Source organism: Amblyomma americanum, chromosome 9 (assembly GCF_052857255.1).
Source record: "Amblyomma americanum isolate KBUSLIRL-KWMA chromosome 9, ASM5285725v1, whole genome shotgun sequence".
NCBI lineage: Eukaryota > Metazoa > Arthropoda > Arachnida > Ixodida > Ixodidae > Amblyomma > Amblyomma americanum.
Genome location: NC_135505.1, coordinates 76,977,478 through 76,995,523, shown reverse-complemented (window position 1 = coordinate 76,995,523; position 18,046 = coordinate 76,977,478). Strand labels below are relative to the sequence as shown.

Below are 18,046 nucleotides of genomic sequence, written 5' to 3'. Positions count from 1 at the left end.
ATAACAGTTATTTCTTTAAGTGATGCAGCCAGCTTTTGACGCTGTCGGTTTCGTTTCTCTTCGTATCTTTTGTCCGTGAGGCATCTTAAAACTCCGCCTTCACCAAACCTGAAAAATATTTCGATGATTACGATTTAATTTACAAGCACAATGGCACCTTTGGGCAAAGAGCGCCGTGGTCCCAGGTTTTACGTTTACAAAACTGTGGTAAATTATGCATTTTTCAATAAATTGATCCTAGAGAAGCCATGGAGAAGTATGCCACAGGAAATCTTGCGCCGATAAAATGACCGGGGCGTAGCCGTCGAGCTGCTAGCACTTGCCGATTACGCGTCAGCGCGACCGGCGTAGATGCACACAACTTCGGGACTACACAGCACTAGAAAAAAAAAATAGAAAGAAATATGATAGGAAACGGAAGGACAAGATATCATACCACCTAACAAACACCCACAAGGCATATATACGGCATATAAACGAGACTTATATCCGTGTCGCCTCCTTCATTTAGTCTTTTCTCCGCCTGCCCACCGAAGCAGACAACGAGAAAGCAAGAGCTGGCACAAACCAATGAGCATGAGAAAAAAATAAGCCACTTAAAGCACAGCCAAACAAAACGCGAAGGAAAACACTTAGAGCAAAAAATAAGGACGCCACAGATGTACGAAATACTAGCAATGTCACCGTGAATGTACCGAGATATATGTCCAAAATGCCTCGTTGTCGCTTTCATTGTATCACCAATGTGTTGCCTTGTAGACGACGCACTGTTCGCCATTGCAGATGCTATAGCTTAAAAGGAGAGAAAGACAAGATGGCGAGCGCGCATCCGTTGCCTCCTGCGAGGCCGATCTCCGTGCTACAACGAGAACTTGCGTTGAGTGAGTCACCAGATGGCCAAAAGCATAGTATTACTGCCTCGGAGTGGATCTGCCGCTTCTGACTAGCAGCCGAATGTTTATTCCGTGCACCACCACAGAAGCTCAAAGAAACTTGCGGCCTCACCCACTGATCACCAACTCGACAGCAGAGCACGAGTTTACGAAGCAGGACCCTGGCTGCACTGCTTTGAACTACACGTATCATGTTAAACATGAGTACGGTTTCTTTCAATATTTCAATAAATTAAGTGAGAAAATGCGGTCCACTATGTGGTGCGTAGCATTTCTAAGCTGTCAGCGTGAAGAGACAGGAAGCAGCATGCTTTGACTACACACAAAGTATACTTAGCAATGTGCTCGCGCAAAGAAACGGGAATAAAAAAATTTGGCTGGGTTCTGTAGGGCAGATAACACGCAATCGACCGCATTTTATGCCAACTAGGGGAATTCGGAGGGGAGATCGTAGCTTGGCTTCCAACGGCCCATGATGTGAAAAAAAAGTAAATCATATGGGATGGGGTGGCCGCAGATGGCACTAGAAAAAAGTGCTCGTTAAAAAGCAGCGAAAAAGAGAAATTCGGTGCCTAATGCAGGCAACCTTGATAAATAATGATGATTATTGTGAGTATTAAGCACGTTTTTGCCGCCAATAAAGGAAGCAACTCGGTGAAACCTTAGAAGGCACAGCCGAAATCCCAGTCGTCACGCATGATGAGAATGTACAGCGTGTGGGAAACCAAACAAGCCTTTCCGGAAAGCGATCACGCATAATGCACATGGGAAACTAAAACCAGGCGCGGACAAGAGAAGAGACACAGAAAGGGCAACAAGCAACGCTGCGTCCCACTGCGGCGACAACGCGCGCATGTTAATCAGTTCAAATATATAATCTATTTCAGGCGCGAAATATGGCCATCTGAAGCCGCCCGCAGCCATCAAGCAAGAGAAATCCAAAAGCAGCCATAAACCTGCAGTCAAGCACGCAGTCAGCGGCACGGGACGGCAAAGGCTGCAACGCCTACGCGTCCAGCCCCATTGCCTCTTCCTTACTCCTGAATCCCAGATCACGGTAGGAACACTTGAGGAAGAAACTGGGTGGAAAAAGAAGTTCGGCGTTGTATCGTTGCTAGACGACCGTGATTGTTTTTTCTTGAAAGGGAGGAGCCTTTTCCTGCCTGAGATAAAGAACGTGAAATGAAAAACGGGAGGTAGTGGACAGAATGCTCAAAGGAGCTGCGTGGTAGTAGTTGGCACACGCTTCGGCGGCAAGACCTTCCGCAGTCCTTTTTTTTCCAATTTCATCTGTATACTGATGACCCGACACGTACAAACGAGTATTCACACTGTTCTGATGCAAGTGCGCCTTTGTTTCGTACCGTTCCCGCATGGACTGGCTGGCTAAAAGGAGTCAAGCTTCAATGGAAAGAGCTCTTTAAGGGTCGGCTCTAAAACTGCACTGCCTGACGACAAGACAAAAGCGAGGTCCTTGCTGCTTGGTGTGGCGGTGGCAGGCCCTGGAAAGCATGTAGAGAATAAATCGGTTGTCAGCCAAACACATACGTACACACCAACGACTAACGCCTGCCCTGCCTCTCCATTCAATTGTTCGCTCTCTTTCCCTCATCCAACGGAGAGAGACGCACCGCAGTCGGTTAGCTTATGAATACGGCGAGTTCTGTGAATGCACCTACGACACTATTCGGAAGGCTTAGCAAAGCGCGCCGCCTATGCATATAAGTCCTGGTGAGAGAAACTAGCGAAAGTAGTCGAGACCTTGGGCAGACTTGCGGAAACACACAACTAATACGTACCTGCGAGCGATGCACTTCTCCATACGGTAAATATGCTCAGTGGTTTAGCAAAACCGTGTGAAACAACCTATAACGAGGAAGAAAATTTTTCGAAAATTCATAACAGGAATCCAAAAATATACATAATATTGAGATAGAACTCTTATCGTCGACGCAGAGGTGAGGCGAGTACAGCGAAATTTGCAAAGGAAAACATTTCCTAGGAAAGGGATTAGCCGTAGGAAAAAAACACAGTCCAGAAGATTGAAAGGGGTAAGTAGGAGGGGGGGGGGGAGGTTGCAAGAACGGTTGACGCGGTGTTGAATTAGCTCGGAGCAAAGCCAAGCAAACTTCACGTCCAACGTATACCACCATCCGCAGCAACAGCTGATCGCAAAGCTGCATTGATGATAGCGCTAAGTTAGGAAGCATTGCCTCCTTGGCCTGAGGTTATGGCAAATGAAACCGCTTTTCCAGCTTGCTCATGTAAATAGCTAAACAACAGGCTGCACACTAGAACTATTGATAGCTACATATTTCAAGTAAATGTGACTATAGTGGCTTCCTAAACGGTAAAAAAAAGAATTCCGTCCTGCACTACATTAGCATAGTAAAAAAGAAAGTGCGGGCAAGTGCGGGCCCCACGGTGACGACGACGCATGCACTGTAAGCACCCGGTTGGGGTACGATGTACTCCCTTTGCTAGTAGGTGAGCGGTGTGTTAAAAATGTCTGTTACCCTGCCTCTTCTAGAGAGCCAAGATTCTCTGATAATCTCTTTTGCTACCGCGTACAAAAAAAAATAACATCCGCTAAGTTTGTTTTGCTCTTAGAACTCGGGAGCTTAAATTTATTGCAGGACATCAAAAAGAAGCCAGTTGAAAAAACGTTTTAAGAATATAATTTTCAATAACGCGCTTCATATCTTGTTATTTAAATTGTTTCCGAAATCAAAAATTATAGGAGAAGTTTCAACGTAGCTTCCACAGAAACGCTGGTACCATAAAAGAAAAACTACGCCTTTTATGAAGTTACAAAATTAACCTAAATTCATTAAAGTTAAAGCTTGTTTAGTTTTTTAGCCAGAAAACAATCACTTTGGACTCTATAATCAGGCACGTCTGTGCACTGAACCGTAGGGTGAGCGAAACCTATGCGAAATCCTGCCCAATGATGAATAATCCCTACAAATTAGACATATAGCAAGGATAATTTCAATATCTTACTAAACTGCAGCTCAATTGATCATGACAGGCAAAATAAGACAACAGCCGAGGCGCTGCCACTGCTGTTGTGGCTGCTTTCTCAGGCCTCATTCGATATGTCAACTAAAGTTGTGCGATGCGGCAGCATCCTCAGACTCACTGCTACCAATATCGTCCACAGAAATAAAGAACGGATGGAACTAATAATAATAATATTAATAATTGGTTTTTTGGGCAAAAGAAATGGCGCAGTATGTGTGTCATATATCGTTGGACACCTAAACCGCGGCTTAAGGGAAGGGATAAAGAAGGGAGCGAAAGAAGAAAGGAGGAAAGATGTGCCGTAGTGGAGGGCTCCGGAATAAGTTCGATCTCCTGGGTATCTTTAACGCGCACTGACATCGCACAGCACACGGGCGTCTATGCGTTTTTCCTCCATAAAAACGCAGCCGCCGCGGTCGGGTTCGAACCCGGGAACTCCGGATCAGTAGTCGAGCGCCCTAACCACTGAGCCACCACGGCGGGTCGAGAGACTTGCGGCGTTTTACAGCGCGTGCTCCATGTACCGGAGGCGAAAATTCATAACCTCTGCGCTCCGCTGTTTTCACACGTGGTTTAAAAATCGCCGCCACACATGAAAAGACAAACTAAAGAAAAATAAACCAGTTTTGTAATTTCAAGGCAGATAACACGGCATGTTCACGAACGGCCTGCAAGCGTTCAAAACTGGTGTTCGAATTTATAAATAACGGGTTGTAATGGCAAATGGGGGCGCTATTGAAAGAGTTAAGAGGTGCTGAGCTAGCGCATGAAATAGAACTGATATCACAAATTGCGTTCAGTTTCAGTCAAAATCATAAAGCGGCATTACACTGGACGTATGTTTGAAATTTTTACATCAGGAGAGCTTTTGAAAAAGGCACGAACGACAGAGATCAATTTACTGTCGACAACTCGAATTCAACATTCACCACAACAACGACGATTCATTCACAATCGTCGACTTCGCAGTATAAAAAAACACGCGGCTAATAATATCCGGAAGAACTTTCGCGAGCGCTCAGGACAAAAGTACAAAATTTTAAAGTAATTTGCAGCATTACTTTTCTTGCTGCATCACTATAGAACCCGCGGGAAAAAGCGAACTGAATCGATGCTGGGCAACACTGAGGATCAGGTTCAGTTTGTCCCGCAGAGAATCCTTCCTGGTGAGCACTTACAATCTCTCTTCTTTCGCTCTTCACATTTTTTTTTCATGCACATATATTACGCCAAGAGCATTTGCTGCTTTAATACTGGCCATTCGTGCCCGAAAGTTTTTCGCCGATAAGGAGAAAGGAATGAGTATTAAAAAGTAATCGGAGATTTAAAAAGCACAAGCCCTAAAACCACTCTCACGCCGACGTTTTCTGTCAGGACCTTCCATCACTCTCTCTTAAGTTCAAGATCACAGGTCGATAGTGCATTCTAACGACCAGACTCGTGGCGCTAACGAAGAGGCCCTGCTTTATCAATATCATGGGTTTATTATTATACGCGAGGTGACTTCCGGGGCATTTCTACTTTTGTATCTGTCACTTTTTTGTTCCAGGGCATATCTTTACAAACGTTATCCCTCAGCAGCCTTCAAACTTCTATCCTCGACGAGAATATATCCCATAGCACTTTCCACCTACCATATTGACCAGGGAGGAAATATATGCACAGCAGAAACAATATTTACCTCGAGCCTCCATCGGGCTTCATTTCGATTTTTTCGAAACACTATTAAATAGACATGCTTGTGAGGCGGTTTTATTCCAGCAATACGAGACTCTGTGAGCTACCAACCGAACAACCACCAGGCAGCGACACAAGTCAGGACACAAGGTCGCATATCAGAACCGCATAGAATATCAATATTTTGGGCCAATCAGAAAAATAAAAAAAACAGAAACTGTCGGTAAACTAGTTTTTCACTCGTTCCACTTCTAATAAAAAAAATAGTAAAGCAGTGGGCATGACTTAGGCTGAGAACAACGAGCAATACTGTGTGCATAGACAATCCGCACAGGATAAAGGAAACGGTAATGTCAATGAAACGTATAAAGGAAAGAAGGTACATAGTTGAAAGGAAAAAAAATTATAAAGAGATGAAACAAAGCTTAAATCGCACATGGCGTAAATGCTACGCCAGGCGAAAAAACTCCCGATTATGCAAATCAGCTGAAGATTCACAAAGCGAGGGTTTAAAATCTTGGTGTTTGTTTTTTTACAAAACTACCCTTCACGTACATTACATGGAGCAGAGGCGCGTGCCGCGTAATGTCGCAAACAGAGTGTCGCGAGAGTTTTTAATATGCATGCTCCGTCTTTTATATTTACAGAAGTGAACCACGGGCACGAAGCACGGAGCTTCTGGAGCCGTGAATAGCATCGTGCGTGGGCTTCCGTCCAGTGGCCGAGAAGGACGCAAATGCACGTAGCCCTGACAGCTGTTGTCGCAATGAACAAGCTTAACAGCCTTCGCTGTTCTGGCTAAGACGCCCACGGACGTCACTGGAGGTATCCTTGTGTGTTTCCTTTCTTCGTAATTTAGAAGGCTGCTGCCGCAGCAACTTATACGAGCTATGAGGTCACAGACTGCGTCAGCGCTTACGCGCCAGTACATTTGGCCGGAGGAATAAAAAAGCGAAGCGATCTGGTCAGACTGCCCCTTGAGCTCTCAGCCATTGTGACCTTTTGCACAACCACCAGTGTAGTTACTTTTCTTGTCGAAATCGAAATAGCAGGTTCGCAACCACGAATAAAAGATTTGTTTATTTTCTTATTCTTTTAAAAACACGACAGTAATTTAGGCCTGTTTAAAGGGCACCAAGAACGGGTAGGTGGAATATCTTTGTTATTAAAATCCGATTCTATGGTTCTTTCATGGCTCTGCTGACATTCGCTCGGCAGCCAAAGGCCCATTTACTGCCAAGATGTTTTCAATTCAAATTAGGCATTTTTTCCTTGCCAGTCTAATAAAAATCGATGCGTTTTTAATGACGTCGAGAAATTAATGGCCTTCGTGATCAAAACTTTTATTAAATGCGAATATGACCTAGCTTCGGAGATCAGCAACAGCAAACTAAGCATTGCCCAGTTTACTATCGTATTATTTTTAAAATGAATTTTATTAAATTGCGTTTTTTGTCTTCTAGAAAGCTTGGTTTTCAGAAAATACATCGGTGGGCAATTACTCGCATAATGTCGTTATCACTTCACTCTGGCTGAACTGACCTTTTTCTCAGAGGCCCTTCAACGGCTGCTGGGAGACGCCCGGCGGACCTACAGGCGGGGTATTCGAGATGCACATGTCTGCCCCTTGAACTGCATGCCCTATTTCTCCGTCCTTATCCTGGTATCGGAGTATTGAAATAGTTTTTAGGCCGGACCTCGTCCTCTGCTCTGTTCTCAGTGAACTTTATGAATTCTTTAAACATGACCCCAAAAGGCGGAAGTGAGAGATACAAGAAATTTGGGCGTGAGTTTATAATTTCGGAGGCAATGGAAACCACATAAACGCCCAGCATGAACCGAGAACTGAAATCAAAAAGCACTCTCAGTACCAAAATTGCGGAGGCAATGGAAAACACATCAACGCTGAGCATGAACCAAGAACTGAAATCAAAACTAACCTGGCTCCGAGCAGCCTCTCTACTACTTTTACTTCCTCTCGCGATATACTAGATTATTTCTAACAACTAACGGTGTCATTCCTTTGGATTGCATGGCCTATCCAAGTCCATTTCTTATCTTTGGTTTCTACAATGATTTATTAACCAGCATTGGTTCCCTCAGCATTTAAGCTTTCTTTTTGGGTCTCAACTTAACCTATAAATTTTCATTATATAGCGGACTTCAATGATCACCTTTTAGGTTAAGCATTCTCGTTAAGGGCTAGTTCTTAGCCTCGAAGGATAATGCTTGCGAGATAAAACTGCTATTTACGACCTTAAAGTACCTGCCAAATACAATAGAAATCTTTTTTTTTATACTACGTATTTTCCCTCTCCTTGCCTTCTGCTGCATTCACTTTCGAGTAGGCTGCGCTCAGTAGTAGCCATGCTGTCGACGTTCGTGGTCATCATCTAAAATATCTATAGTGTCCTAATTTGAAGCGCACGAAGACAGGACTCCGTTTCTACATGATCCCGGAGTAGAAAATACCACTCTAGGCTCGCGGAGGCTTCGTCCGACGGCAGTACGACGGAATGTTTGCTATGGCGCTAATATACTTTAGCGATTTAAGCTGACCACTTAGTTCTAGAGGCGAATATTTCGTTGCTGCAATTCACTGCAATGCAGTTGTGCCTGTACTTGTGTATATTATTTATTCTCAAAACGAGGGCGCAAATTCTCGTGTAGGCATAACGTCAATGCGCATTGTAACCTAATTTCACTTCAATGAATGTTAAGCCATGTAGCACACGCGAGAATGTGCAGGTGCCTTTAAACAGAGATTGAAAGCTTGACTGTATCTGGGACGTATGAAAAAATGTTTCCCCTAAAAGGAACCACAGCCGGAGGGGCTGTGTTGATTAGAGCTTTTTGCATCCGACAGGCTGCGTAGGGATAAAATCAGATTAAAATTTTGGATACATGCGTCGATTGGCCACTTGAAGAATAGGCTGGAGCCTTACGCTCCTAGCAAAGACTGTATAGGGTGCGCTGCGTAGTTATAATTATAGTTTAAGCGTTTTTTTAGGCCGCCGCATTCACTCAGTGGTTATTGCACTCGGATGCTGGCCCGAAGGACGCGGGTTCGATCCCAGCCGCTGTGGTCGGATTTCGATGGAGGCGAAATTCTAGCGGCCCGCGTACTATGCGAGATCAATGCACGCTAAAAAACCTGAGGTGGTCGAAATTCCAGGAGCCCTTTACTACGGTGGCACTCTTAGCCTGAGTCGCTGTGGGACGTAAATCCCCCAAGACCAACCCAATTAAAGCGTTTTTTGATTATGCCTTGTGTAGCATGAAATTTATCAGTCTGCGACTTTCGGCATAAAAACGAAAATTCTGGGAAAAGAACGCCTTCTTTTAAAGGTTTCCACTGCGTTGTTCCGGTGAAAAAGAATCTGTGCACCTATGCACTACGTGGACTGCGTCCCTACGTGGTTAGTTGCCTTTTGCCTTACGTTTTGACGCGGCGCTGCTCAACTAGCGGGCAATAGTACGAAACGAGGAGAGCAGCAACCGCCGCCAGAGAAGCAGGCAAGGAGCGAAGGGTAGAATAAGCGGTTATTACACCCATAGCGCTGGCGGAGGGCGTACTCCGGGAATATTACTCCGCATTCTTTCGCTCCGAACGCGCACTCCGCCGCCTCCTCTAGAAGGCTTGTCACCACCACCACCACCACCTCCTCTAGAGCCGCTAGAGCTGCCGACCATCGGTGCTCCCGCTAACCGCGCTTCAGCTTGCCTTTCCAAGGGAGTCTCACGCGTGGGTTGCTGAAGTGAGGCGCCGCCAGGCGACTCGCCGTCGCCGCCCTAGCCAGTGGAGCGGCCGACCAATGGAAGCGCGCTCGGCAGCACTCTAAACCAAGGGAATAAAAAGGGAGTAAAACGGTCCTCTAGCGCACACCCTTTTATAAAAAGGTGCGCGCTAGAGGACACTTTACTCCCTTTTTACTCCCACATAGGTGTATTTTTGTTTAGAGTGTGGTTGATTTGCTCCTATAGTGCGGTCGAGCTCGGGCCAGCCAGACTGCTTGGGCTCGCTAGCGGTGCGTCTTCCGTCAGCCCAGGGGTGCCACGCTGTCCAGCACCATAAGAACCCCGTGATCTTGCGTGCACGCATGACAGTGGGCCGTGGGTGCGTGTAGTGGGTGGCCTGCATCCCGGGACGCTCAGCTCTTCCTCTCCAGCAGCTGTCCTGCTAACGCGAGTGCATTTCAGACTGGGGCGGGATCAACTTTCAAAAAAAGAGGGCTGGCTTCGCGTTTATCGTGACAGCGAGACACTCAAAAGAAAACGTCGACGTTCACTGGCGGACGGTTTGTGCGGCTGCAACTTTCTGCATACTAGTATTCTGAGATGCGCCATCGGCTTGACGTTTATCTCACCGGAGATTTTTCGTTTAGAGTAAAATTGGGCACTGCAAGTGGGCGAGAACAAGAGGACCGGTTCGGCACACCCTTATCACAGAGTTTTCTTCGCTGTTTTGTTGTTTCGATGGCAGTGGAAGACTGCTCGGCCTCAGACTTTACAGTATCTCGGCTGATTGTCTGGCCTTACAGGGTGACACGGCGCCAGAGCTCACTGGCAACGCAAATGCTCTACATATGTTTGGAGAGGCGCTATCACGCTTTTAACTGTAAATAGAATGGTGCAAGCTGCTGTGAAAAACTATATACTCACAAGCCGTGAGCTCTTGCGGAAGCGTTGCGTCCTGCGAGCCGCTTAGTGGAGCGCAGAAGATTCAGTTGCGTTTTACCGTAGTGCAATAACTGATATTAATATCGTGGTAAATACCATATTGTATATAACTCACGGCCCTGAGTCCAAAGAAACGTGGAGTAGCCGAAAAATGCAGCCTCCACACATAAGCTTTCATTATAAACAAATAACTAGCCTGAACACAAGCTCTACTTAAAGCTAAAATCTCATCCAGTGATGTTGATTAAACAGCGTTTTCAAGGAAGTAGCGGACATCAGCTGTGATCTATAGGCTTACAGTTGCTAAGACGACCATGAAGCCTACACCGAGCTAAAAGGCAGGCGTGTATCTTTGATTAGAAGACAGACGATAGCTTAATGCGGCATTCGTGATCAATGAGGTTATAGCTGCAACTTGAGGAGTTCTATAGCATTAACAAGAGGGTGGTAGTTATTGTAATCAAGTTTATCAAAAGGAAAAATTGAAGGTTGCACAGTCCTACGCGTCTACGTCCAGTAATGACGAGACAGTCCAAAGGTTCTTCGAAAACGTGGAACCGGCAATGTGTAACATAAAGGCAGCACAATGTACAATGTACATAAGTACCAAGGTGGCACAAGGAGGCGAAAGACCAGGCAATGGATTACAACAAGAAATGCTCTAGTAATAGCAGAATGGAGTTATTAGTAGAGCTGGAAAGACAAAAGATTGTGTTTATATTTTTATTCATTTCAACGTATTGTCCAAAGGCCCCGGTGGGCATTACATTGGGAGGAAGGCGTTATCACAACATTATCAAAGCATTACATTGGGTCATCACACGTTAGCAAATAAAAAGTCTAAAAAATACAGTAGGTACGACGTACATATACATATGTACATACACAAGTAACAGATGCATGAGACTTTGGGGGGGGGGGGGGAAATAGGTGAAAAGGAAAACTAACAGATATCAATAAAGCAAAGGAGGCAGAACAGGTCACATTCAGTTCAGTTTTCTACGTAATCACTTAGATGCGTTACCAGACTGTCTCCTGATTTCTCGTTGCTCGCAATGCAGACAAAAACTTCGGGAAGCGCATTGCATTCAATAATCGCAACATAAAGAAATGATAATCGTAATTAAGGTGCTGTAGCAAATGGAGGCTTCGTTTTGCAATTATGGTCGATACGAACGAAACGTACAGTGGCAGGTTTAGTTTTCTCAGCGGTGTATACAGAAGGGCTATGATAAATCTTCTTGGAAAACATTAAACGATAAAATTTGCGCCTGGTTTCCAAGATTTGAAGATTTATGTCGCGCTTAATCATTGAAATGCCGGAATATGTGGAATATTGATATGAGATAACGCGCGCAGCTTTGTTTTGCAGTGCTTCTAATTTGGATATTACATAACATAAATAAAGGTTCCAGATTAGAGAAGCATATTTGAGTTTTCGGCGTATAACAATGTGCCCCGCAGCGGTGGCTCAGTGGTTAGGGCGCTCGGCAACTGATGCGGAGTTCCCGGGTTCGAACCCGACCGTGGCGGCTGCCTTTTTATGGAGGAAAAACGCTAAGGCGTCCATGTGCTGTGCGATGTCAGTGCACGTTAAAGATCCCCAGGTGGTCGAAATTATTCCGGAGCCCTCCACTACGGCACCTCTTCCTTCCTTTCTGCTTTCACTCCCTCCTTTATCCCTTCTCTTACGGCGCGGTTCAGGTGTCCAACGATATATGAGACAGATACTGCGCCATTTCCTTTCCCCAAAAAACCAATTATAATAATTATTATTATTATAAGAGTGTTATAAAAAACAATTTAGTTTCTTTGTTACCATGACGCAATCACCGCTCTATAGAACTTAAAGTTGTGTAAGCATTGGCTAATATGTAGTCATAGTGCTCGTCCCAAGATTCTTTTTCTGTAAGGTGCACTCCTATAATAAACGCCTTGACAATTAATAGCATAAGTGTAGTGCAACTCCTCATTCCGCGCAGTGAAACGAACAAGTTTCGTTTTTTGAACATTAGTGATATATGTATACGTTCTTTTTCAAATGGGGCAACCATAAATGGACATATAAAAGGGCCAATGGCTAGACTAAAAAGTAAATAAACTATCTGCGCGTATCTTGCACCGTGCATGATATTGAGGTGGTCCTGGCGGTGGCAAGCTAAAACTATACAATAGTAAGGTGTCGATTTCGCATAGAATGAGAAGAAAACGGCAAAAAGGTGTAAACAAAAGCGAAAGAGTTATTTAGCGGTACGATAAAAGTTGAGCTTAGGACCTGGCTACACAAGAGGTGTTTCTCTGAAATCGAAGAGGACGACTATGGTGTTCAAGCAGTGAATGGCACTGTGAAATATATCAGAACGCATTTCGCCCAATAAAAAAAAAATCGAATTTCCTTGTCGCCATTGTAGTATGCTTGAAGTAAATACTAAACAACAGTAGCAACAAAGACAAGTTTCGTGTGCTGGAAATGATAGAGATGCGCAGGCATTCAGAAATGTAAGTTCACAATTATGGCGCCGTCTACAATATAACAAGAAGAAAGAAACAAGGATTTTAACATGAGAGCCGTAACTGGATGGTAAATGCTTTAATCCCAGCTCTGTGTTACGGCATGCTCAACAATTCTCGGAGAGTGTTTTCAGTGTGTTTCTTCGGCTGGGCAAGAACCGACAGCATTGTCGACCGGACGGTTAGAGCAGCCGCAAGAAGGAACCCAATGCAAAGTTATGGCGCCATCGACAGGACGCACAGTGGCAAAAAGTAGGTGTAAAACAGTGCACCTCCACATAAAACACCGTTTTATTCATTGTTGTGTGCATTCTGCGTGCAGGATGATATCTGTGGCCTCATGATTTGTTTTGACCAGGCAACAAACAACTATCTGAATGTAACATATCTATGCTGCCACTGAGAAGTAGAAGGAGGCACTGATAGAGAAAATTTTAGAAACATCGCCTATTAAGATCCACAGAGGCACTAAAACTATAGGCCTGCAGGAAAGCTTGGTCTTTCCAGCTTAGGCCTCCAACGATTGCTTTCTTGCACACAGAACGCAGATAACGATCCCCTAAACTTTTGGTACACTGTGAAGCGCAGATTTCCAAGAAAAAAATCCATCAGATTGAAAATAGCCGATATTCTATTATGTTCTGCAAATGATGCTTCAGTCACATTCACTGCAACCAAAATCAAGTGGAAAGCTCCAATTGCTGCTCGCAGATGCAAGTCGCTCTTCGATGTACAACGGTTCTGCTCTTCGGAATAAAGTGTTCTTTTCTTGTGCTGGCTGTTGTGGTTAATCAGCAGCAAAGGCTATCATGCGCCGAAATACTTGCTAATAATTTATTTTGTTTTTAAAGTATAACAGAAATATACTGCATTCCTTTAAAACATAACTCCGAATTGGAATTGTGGCACCAGGAAGTTAAACCTCCATCTTTCCACAGCATTAACGTTGACCCCTGAATACCACAGCTAAATCTTATTAACATTACCCTCCACAGAGCTCTTTATACTACACCCTATACCCTATATTGCAGAGCGAAACAAAAAGACAATCTCCAGTGTTGCACCTTCATATTTCTGGAGCCAGTATTCCTGAAATCTACGGAGATCAGAGCCAGGTGAAATAGAGGCCTTAAAATCCCAGCTGACACTACTCGCGGGTTTTGTCTTTAAACGTCCTCAAGTTTCCCAACGCATCATCGAACCTCTACTAGCACGCTGCGGACATATCTTGAGCACTCAGAAGCATATATTGTCACTGGTGATTACAAGAAATTAAGGAGCCCCACGTGTTTTCATGTAACGAAACCTGCTACAATACGAAGTAACATGAGAAATCTGAGTTTTTGACAGGTGTACACATTTCCGGCATACAAATATGGCTTCTTGCTTTAAATCCGAACATACAATCGAACACGCAGGGAAGAAACAGTGGAACGGTCGGTTAAGTGCATATCCGCACTCATTGTTTACAGAAAGCAATCCTATCTAGAAAATTTGTTTTCATAAAGGCTCGTAGCCTGTAATAGATATATCCAGAGTGATTCTGAGCGTGCAAGGCTAAATCCTAAGCAATCCGTCGTGCCCACGCTCATTACAAATTTCGTCGCAATATTCGCATCCCATAAACTTTTAGACGCCACAGCAATTCGTCAGATCAAGTAACCTTTTTTATCTGCCTTCTAATTTGGACTGGTGATAAAGCCCCGCAAAAAAATGAATCTCCATTCACTATCCGACTTTCTCCACTGGGAGGCTGCTCTCTTCAGCACAGACTGACAAGACTAACAACGGCTGAACGAACGGGAACGCAAGGTAACGATGGCCAACGGAGTCTAGAACTGAGGAGGCACACCACCTAAAGAGAATGGTGACTAATTAGCAATATAATGGCTGCATAAATGTTTTTCAGTGTGTGCGAACTACCATTGACGCTGTTAAGAGGTTGCAGGGGAAAAAAAACGATGCGTCGGCCGGGAATCGAACCCGGGTCCACTGCTTGGAAGGCAGCTATGCTAACCACTATACCACCGACGCCCTGCGTAGGCTGTGCAATCTACGCCCGCCTTTCTACTATGCCCATTCAGTCGAGGTGTACCTCGTGCGTTAGCAGCTAGATGCGCATTGATCACCGCTTTCAACCGGTCCTATGTATTGTCGACTTCGAACCACAACTTCTCCGGGGCACGCAGACCATATACAAAAACAAGCCGTGTTCTGTTCGGAGCGGTTTGTGACAACAGAAATAGCAGGTGGCCTAGCTTCCACTTGCTCAGAGCGAATGAAACAAAAGCGTGAAACATAATAGCAAGCAACTGTGAGCAGAGAGGAAAAAAAGTTTAACTGAGAGAGATGATTTTTGAGTGCGCTGTCCTGCGTGTGAATTCTTTCTCGTCTGAATAAAATCAGAATAAAATCAGGTTAGGTTAGAGCTGGTTGGATTTGCCACTGGGTGTGCTCTCCGGACGTGTTCAAACAAAGGGCCAGGGCACTAAAATCTTTATAAGGCGCCTTCAGGCTTTTCCTCTTAAGTAAATTTTTTCATTCAAAAACATAACCGTTTAACTGCAGTCTATTCGCTAATCTATTGTCCGCTCCTTCTGTTAACGCTGCTATAACGTACACTTTGTAACACCCCCGATGAGGAGTCCTCGATTTAATAAAAAGGCATTCCACTTTCAAGTGTCAGTGGCAATGGAGATTGTAACAAGAGAACCAGCGTTAACTACTTGCGTTTCAGGTATAAAGTAAACCTTCTTTGGATATCTTAAGAGCGCCTCGCGAATGCATTCTAAGCCAGTTTTATTCTTCTGGTAATTACATTCTCACCACCTCTATAAACGGTCACTATTTAGCCTTTATCGACGTTTTTCCTGGCCATTTTCAACACCTCTGTAACTATTGCAAACTGTATTCTTCGCATCCAAGGGCACTAAAGGGCATTTTATTCTACTAGACATTTTATGTCCAGCCTATATTTTTTTCACTTAATGTCGTGAATTACGGGACGTTCGCTGATATACATAACACGGCAATAAAAATACTGAAGAAAAATTTTGAAAAGTGTCAATTAGCTTCCAGATCCCGACTTCTTTTGAATGGAAGCCTCTGAAAAAATTGTTCTTAACATTCATGGGAACTTCGAGAAATAGATTCTGTCTGTGTCAGCTGGTTTCAAGGCTCACCTTTGTGAACTCACTGTGAGTTCCACTTTATCATTTTCCCCTACTGGTATTGGTGCGGTCGTATACTTGACAAAGAAAAAGAGATTACACTCACCTCTTAAAGCCCACCCTGTTTCCTTCCAGGGCTCTACAAGCAGGGAACGACAGCAACCAGCTCAGTATTTAGCTCAAAAGGAGCGTTAAAGACATTACTAGTACGAAACCAGTCTGTCGTGAGAGAAGGAGTGCTTTTATCAAGCTTTCACATTAAGGCCGCTTGCTAACTGCGGGCATATGAGGAGCCTTTCAGAGACTAACGACGCAGCAAAATTTTAAAGGCTGTCAAATTAAAAAAATTTAGGCGCGGCGCGAACATTTAGATATGGCTTGACGAAAGAAGAAGGCGCCGACCAAAAGAAAAGATGGGATGACGTCTTCTTCTTTCGTCATGTACCATCCCGACCAGACGGGTTTCCGTCAGACTCTAGACTTAGATATGGCTGCGGGACAAAACAACAGAGAAAGGACAGTCATGATAATGTAAATGTGAGAAGAAGGTTAGAAACTGTCGATAATGGCTCAAGTAGTATTTGGAAAGGTTGTAAAGAGCAAACAAGAATGACAAAGAGACCAGAAGGAACTGAAAAACACAACGAAACCTAATACAGCTGAACCGGAACTTACCTGGGGGGAGAATAGGAAATAAGAAAAGGTGGGATATATGCCCCGTTGCCAGAAAGATAATAGAAGAGCCATCGCCGCTGCGATCCAGACAAAATTGTGGAAAAAGCACAGGGTACACAGTCGCAGTATTCTCGTGGCATGAGCGCAGTTCAGGAAGAGAGACGGCTAGCGGCAATCTCCGCTAGCTTGCGCAAAATAAAGCCAGCCCGCGACAGTAGTAACAGATGGAAGAAAACTGGGTGCATACGAATACGGTAGTCGGAGAAAAACAAGCCATAAGTGGAAACAGCCCTTCTAGTGTAGTCTAAAAAGAAGACAAAGCACAGACAACTTGTTCAAGAACACCAGCTTCAGTCAAAACCCTTATTAGAGCTTTGCAATGCATGAACTAGAGATAGCAAGGCAGAGAGAGGGCAAAAAGTAAGCGAGTCATTACTTGCTTGAATGGGTAGACTTAACTCGCGAGCTTTAGACTTCATTATGCATGATGTACGTTCATTCCCTCGCTAGCCATTTAGCTAAGTAAAGTTTTAGATAAAATGTCTCAATAATGTTGGAAATAGCTGTCAGAAGTGGTATAACTCAACGCAAGCGCTGTTAGGTCGAAGACAGTTCCGGGTGCACAGCCGCCTCTCAATTTCAATGAAATTCGCCTCAGGATCCACTGTATCATTCTCATTGAAAATAGAGAAAGGAAAAATGCTGACACAGAAGAAAACTTTTGGAAAGGCAGCGAAATGACTCTGATAGCCACGGTAGAACATGAGAGAACACTGAGTGGCTATTATGTGCATAGACGGCACTACGAACAGTGAGGCAGGAAATAGAGACTGAGACGGCGGCCTTACAGAAGCTTTGCAAACGAGTTTGAGTAGACTTGTTTAAGCTTTTTGTAAGATTTATTAGGAGAACTGGGCAGGCTATTAGGCACCAATAAAGGTCGTTTGTGCGCAAAAACTCTGCGCACTAACGGCATTGGCACAAGTAAAGTGCGGGGTAAAAATATGAGCGGATTGCAGAGGTAATTTCTTTCAAAACATTCCAGAGTTAAGCAAGAAGGATGCCAGAGAATGAGAATTTTTAAATTAAAATTAGAATTACTGCACCAAAGTGTACATAGAGGTGCGTTACGTAAAAAAAACTGAGGTAAGGTTCAATGCGCGGTTATGCCCAAAGGTCGAGCGATAGCTTTGGCATGGCTAGACAGACGGTCCCGACTCTTCGTCTTCGATGGCAAATGAGGCAAAGGCGGCTACACTGCTTTTTTATGCCCGCCATATGTTCATGTCACGTCACCTGACCTGACAGTAGCGCCTCCTTGACTAAACTCATCTAAGGGGAAATGTCAAAGGGAAAGGTCAAGGCCTAATGCCAAGGGTCAAAGGTAAAGGGGCAAAATGCAAGCCACCATGGTGG

The 18,046-nt window shown here is 44.4% G+C and overlaps 1 non-coding gene across 1 annotated transcript; it reads right to left on the bottom strand.

The window, feature by feature from the left end:
• Positions 1 to 14,747: 14,747 nt before the first annotated feature.
• Positions 14,748 to 14,819, bottom strand: TRNAG-UCC (transfer RNA glycine (anticodon UCC)). The gene has a single exon. It is a non-coding gene; the product is annotated as a tRNA-Gly (tRNA).
• Between the last annotated feature and the right edge of the window lie 3,227 nt (positions 14,820 to 18,046).